General features: G+C 39.7%; 1 long non-coding RNA gene across 1 annotated transcript; it reads left to right on the top strand.

Annotated features, from left to right (window-relative positions):
• Window positions 1-2075, top strand: LOC113999805. The gene is made up of 2 exons (XR_003544989.2): window positions 1-114; window positions 1680-2075. It is a non-coding gene; the product is annotated as an uncharacterized LOC113999805 (long non-coding RNA).
• The last annotated feature ends 3925 nt before the right edge of the window (window positions 2076-6000 follow it).

The following is a 6000-nucleotide window of genomic DNA, read 5'->3' as shown; positions in this document are numbered from 1 at the left end:
ATTTGTCAACATACCACAGAGCTGTATATAGGTAGGGTTATATCCCTGCTGGCAATCTCCCATATGGGAGATTCCTAAGCTCCCAGGAAGGCTAAAAGTTTCCTTTAAGAACAGGTTAGACAAATATAGGCCAGGAATGACATAAGTACAGGTCATCCTGCCTCAGGCAGACTGACGGACTGGATCACCTCCCAGGGCCTAGTCTGGTCTTGTTTTCTGTATTTTCTGTGTTAATACCCAGCTAAATAATGAAGTAGTAGAATTTGGAAAGTTTATAATATTGACACGTCTGTGGAGGGTACAAGGAAACTAGATGGCAGTTGTTCAAAGGAATATTTCCTAGAGAAATACTAAGGAAATAAGAGTGGGTTTGCACTAATAGAAATAGAGGCAAATAGAAAGAAGAGGACGATGTTCTGCTATTGCACTGCATTTAAGAGACCTGTTCATCATGCAAGTGGACAGGATGGTCTGCTCTAGATGAGAGGAGCTCATTTGTGGTCAGACTGGAGAATAACCCACTGCATAACAGGCAACATGCAACTATTAGATGAAAACAAAGAGTTTTGCAAAGAAATCACCACACCTCTGCATCTTGGGGCTAGACTCACACGTGCATACTGCAAAAGCAGTGGGAGGAACTGGAAGATGTAAAATTATCCTTGGGTTGCCAGTCACCAGAAGGTTGTTCTAAATGGCCCTTTCTCAATTTCCCAACCTGCAAGAGTGATTTGTAAAGAGAAATTGAGCCTGCCAGGATGGATATATCACAATATAAGTAGTGTCAGAGCCAGAGTCAAGAGAGGCTGCACTTGGGGACAAACTAGGTGGAATGGGTAGCTCCTGGGCAACTGGGCACCTCCAGGGATGTCCAGAGTATGTCTGGGTACTGCAAGGGGCTCACAGGGACATCCCATAGCTGACTGGCACCTTCATAGCTGAAAGTGGTTTGAGGGACATCTGTAATGAACTGTAATTTCTATCATTCTCCAAAGTTAGGTAACTACAAAAGATCTTAGCAAATTTCTAGCTGCATTATATTGTCACTTCAGATTCATTGATATGTTTTGTCCTGTTGCATAAAATACAATTGTGCTTTGATGGGGAAACAAGGCTTCTGTTAAGGAAGAGAGAAATGAAGTAATTGCAGTTGATGGAGACAGAACTCTTTTCCACTTTCAAAAAGTGTGGAGGGAAAGCCACTTCATAACACTAGAAATGCCACTGGCTTTGGGCATCGTTTTGTCAGGAGAGATAAATTCCAGAAGTATCTTTTCTAGGAATAAAAAAAGTCTCTTTATGATATATTATATGGGGCTGCTGAAAATAGTGAGGCTGAAGACAGGCATTTTCCCTCTCATAGCAAACCAGCAACACTGAGTCAGAGTGACATTTTTTAAAGACTCGGACAAAATTAATGGAAATTGCTCAGCTACAAAATTGTTAATGCCCTGAGCGCTCGGGAGATGGACATAGATTGTGTCTCAAGATCAGCTTCCTTACAATGTCAGCAAAACAGTGTTTATGTCAGCAGTCTCTGCTTTCTAAGGTAGCTGAAGACCACCATACTAAGAAGTTTGTGAAAAAGCAAGTCCAGCACCCTGCATCAACATTAGTTCTTGATCTACAGTCCTGACTCCAAGGGTGTTTTCATCTATTCTTCTCTGGCATTTGTACAGGTGGCAGCAGAGGAGATCAGGGCTGGATGGAATCTGCAGGATCACTGAATCCAGTGCCCATTGACTGCAACATAGACTTCAATCAAAGGGCCATTTTTCATGCCAGGAAAAGACCAATTGTGATACTTTTAATGTAGCAGAGGAAAAATTAGGAGAAATTCAGAACATTTCCAATTCTTGCAGTCACAGGATATCCCATGGATGCTTCAAGGTACATCGTGGTCTGTGTTGTGAATGAGGGACATACTCTGATCCTCCCTGCCAAACCATCCAGCAGGATGACACCTTTCTGACCACAGATCACAAGCTGCCATAATGATCAGTATGTGAACTGGACAGACTATGTCTGCTTTAATAAGTTACAAACTCAATAAACACAGATTTTGTAGAACAAAACCACTGATGCTGGGGACCTGCCATTGACACGACACAATTTAAGGGTAATAACTGCTAGTCTGATCCCCAGGTCTACACTGGGGCATGTTAGGTGTGCAGCTGAGACACATCTGGTTTAATCTCCTTCAGGGAATCCCCTTCACACACCTGGTGGCTTTGCTGTGACACAACCTACACTGCAGTGAGTGGGGACCACCAGGACCATCACCTCAAACCTACGTTCCTGGTCTGGGTTAAAATTCTGATGTAGATTCACCTGCTAATGTCTCACCTGAGAGCATTACACCATCAAGGGCATGTCTGTGCCCTTTCTCCCACCACCTCAGAGAAAAATGTGTGTAGGAAACAGCTGGTGATGAATTAGTAATTTAGATTATAGAAAGGAGTTCCTCTTTGTACCTTACACGTGGACACCCAGAAGGGAACAATATTAGGTGAAATGATGATGCAGAGAAGCAGCAAAATAGCATCAGCTCCTCTCGCAGGTATCAGAATATCCCAGACCTGTCTCCAGTAATTCTCCCTTTCTTTTTGCAGCTTTTGCTGTGAGAAGTGGCTAGGAGGGACGTGGAGCTCTTTGATGACGAACAAACCTGAAAGCTCAGAGTAGTTCAAAAAAGCTCTCAATGCTCGTAATAGCTGAGCCTTGACAAGCCCCTCTCCTTTCAGACTCAGAGGATTCCATCAGATGCCAGACTTCAGGAAAACGAGCTTGTGCAGGTCTCCTTCATTTTATTTTGAGAGAAGAGAAATAGGCCACACATCTTTCAGAGATGTGCTTACTTTCTGTCATTTACTGAGTCTGCAGCTTTGTGAAGGGAACAAGCTTTCGAATGAGGTAACCCACACTCAACCTTCATGGGCTGGAGCCTGTAAACGGCAAAGCCCTCTCCATCCCTGGCTTTTAGACAAAAAAAAAAGAAATTCCTATTGTTGATATGATACAAACAATAGAAAATAATTAACTGTTTCATCTCTTCTTAAGTAGGAGACAGTGCTTAGGTATTCCTTATGTATAAAAATATATCCTCCAGTAGGATTAAACAGCATCTAGAAGTGCAGACACAGAGTACACCACTGGTGAAAAGAGTCACTGAGTTTGCATGAGACCTGTGTTTGCCAGGAGACTTCAGACTAACACATGTTCAGGGAACTAATATCTAAGAAAAAAAGGACACCAATTTTTGCCGCAGAACTCAAAAGGAAAATAGAGGTACAGGTTTTAGTGCTGTTCTTACACCCAGTACTAGAAGCCTTGATTTATCCACTTATTTAATCAGCACCCATTTATCACCACAACTGACTGCAATGATCCTAATGATAAATGGTTTGTTACACAAAAACAAATTGAGAGGGAATTAGTGGCATTAAGAATTTTTCACAATTTAAATTATAATAAGTCTTCTTTCCTTTAAAGTTATTTCTTTCAGTAATCCATTCTGACTTTAGTATCTTCTGAAATAGAATTAGTGACATTAATACATTTTTTACTATTCAAATTATGGTCCACCCTTTTCCGTAGCTGGGTATTGCATTTAGTAAAGGAGCCTAAATTAACATCCATAGAAGGAGTTTATTAATTTAACACAAAATATTCTCATGGTTGGATGAGGTAATTAAAAAGCTTAATTATTGAAAGTTATTGATAAGGTTAAAAAAATTCTTAATGAAAGGTATGCTTTTTATGAGAATCAGGAAATTTCTGTACTTTTCAGTTCAAAAGCCTGCCACACTCCTTTTCATATGTACTTTCTATTCTAAAAACCCTAGAGTTCATCAAGAAAAGAAGAATCACAACATCATCTGAAGAATGAAGAATTTGTACGTCTAGTTTCCTATTTTATCATTCACAGGCTCATACACAGGAAATTAATAAATACATTGACCTCTTTAAAAAAAACTAATGGTTTCAGAAGACTTGAATATACTAGATTTATGGGAGGCAATGAAGATTTATTGAAGAGAACTAATTTTACACCTTGTTATCCACAATGAATGCCTTTCCAATTAATGTTATAAGAATAGAAATTACAAGGTAAAAAAATCTAATTGCAGAAGGAACAGACTTTTGAGTGGCAGTCCTCATGTATGGTTGCTGCTGTGCAGGCAGAGCTCTCCGAAGAGAGGACCAGATTCAGCAAAATCTTACTGATGCTACCCTTAGCAATTTGTATCGCTATCTATGTCTCCATATCTAATATATAATGCTAGCTTTACAGGAAATGTAATGAGATTTGTAATGTACTTCATCTGCCTTTTAATAACACTATTCTAGGGAGAAAAACATTATGATAGGCAAAATCATTATTATGAGTTGTTTACATAGACTAGACCTGAAAGGCAGTAATCTAGGTAATACAGCTATTTATTAAAGAAAAAAAAGAACAAAACAAAACCACACAAAACCCCCAAGAAACAACAACAACAACACAAAAACCCTAAACCCCACCAAAAATGTTAACCTGGAGAAAATGCACTTTCAGGGCCAAATCCTGGAGATTTTTTTCCTCATCCACAGACTCTGCTGAAGTCAAGATATTAATTATTTATAGAAATGGGTTGTTAGGTAGTATTTTAATCAGGCATCACAAAAACAACTTAAAGAATAAGCTTAAAGAATAAGCTTAAAGAATAAGCTGTTAAAGATAATTACTTTTATTACTATTAAAGAATAAGCCTTGTTTTTTTCCACAGCCATCTCTTTCATTAAAATTAAACAAATGAAAGTGAACCCATTTCCCTCTCAAAAGACATACTGAGAAAGGATCATGAGCAAGTACCAAGTTTGTGGTATGGACCCAAATCCTGCACTCCAGCATGGCAGTCCATGTGTGCAACCAGTGAACTTTGCAATAGCAAATATTCCCTCCTTGGGGCCATAGAAATTTTTAGTTTGGCTACCAAGCTGTTTTGCATCTTATCACTGAAGGATATAACACAATAGTGTTGCCTTCCCCCAGCATTCCTGTTTTCTTTATTTCATTTGGTTAATGAGAGGTGACCTGAATTATGAGTGTGAGAGCTAGACCAAAATTCAGCTTTCCCATCACCCAGGGCATTGGATTTGGCAGAGCAGTTTCAGCCCATCTCCGCACCTATGGAACCAGTTTTCACAAAAAGTAATCCATGAAATTGGAAAAACACATTACTCTACCATATTATTATGGTGTGTTATGGTTAAAGAAAACAGCTGAAAGACCATGGAAACATCCTAAAGAATGGGGGAAGAAGTTGCATCTGAGCACCAGCCACACTTCACTTTCCCATATCACCTTTTGTGCATGGAAGTGTCTTGACAACAGCAGAGGAGGTATAGCTCATGTTGTGCTGGAGAGGGGGGCTGTTTTCACCCTGGCACACAGGGCAACTTCTCATGTGATAGGGTTCAGAGGAATGACACAGCATCCACAGTGTGTATCCACACCCTTTTCCCCTGGAGTGGTTCCTAACCCTAAAACCACTTAGATTAGGGTTTTGGACAGCTGGTCCAACCAAAAAGCCTGTCCTTTAGCCTGCCCCACATGTCTGCCTGTTCTGCAGGCTCTGTGATGATGTGGAAGGGCAAAGAGCTACTAGAAGTCATCTAGTATGGGTGCCACAGAACTTGTCACTGTTTAACATAACACAATACATATACCAACATTGCAGTCCTATGTCTTAGTAATAATACAAGCCTTTAGGCCACATGAACACATTATTCTCTAAATCTTCATTTCTAAACCTACTAAATTTTCAGGTCTACATCTTAACAAAATGCATACCTGAATTGCACAAAATGCATATTTTATACCTCCAGAATCCTTAGCCTCTGGAAGGTATTGACAGACCAATTAAAACCAAACCAACCAAGCCATATTACTGAAGCACATTATCTAACACATTAACTTCTCTTGATTTGTCCTGGATAAAAGGCCAAGAAAATGAA

Source organism: Pipra filicauda, unplaced genomic scaffold (genome assembly GCF_003945595.2).
Source record: "Pipra filicauda isolate LSUMZ 115617 unplaced genomic scaffold, ASM394559v2 scaffold115_size4368891_pilon, whole genome shotgun sequence".
Classification (NCBI taxonomy): Eukaryota; Metazoa; Chordata; class Aves; order Passeriformes; family Pipridae; genus Pipra; species Pipra filicauda.
The sequence above is the reverse complement of the archived record's forward strand: the minus strand, read 5'-3'. Positions and strand labels throughout refer to the sequence as shown.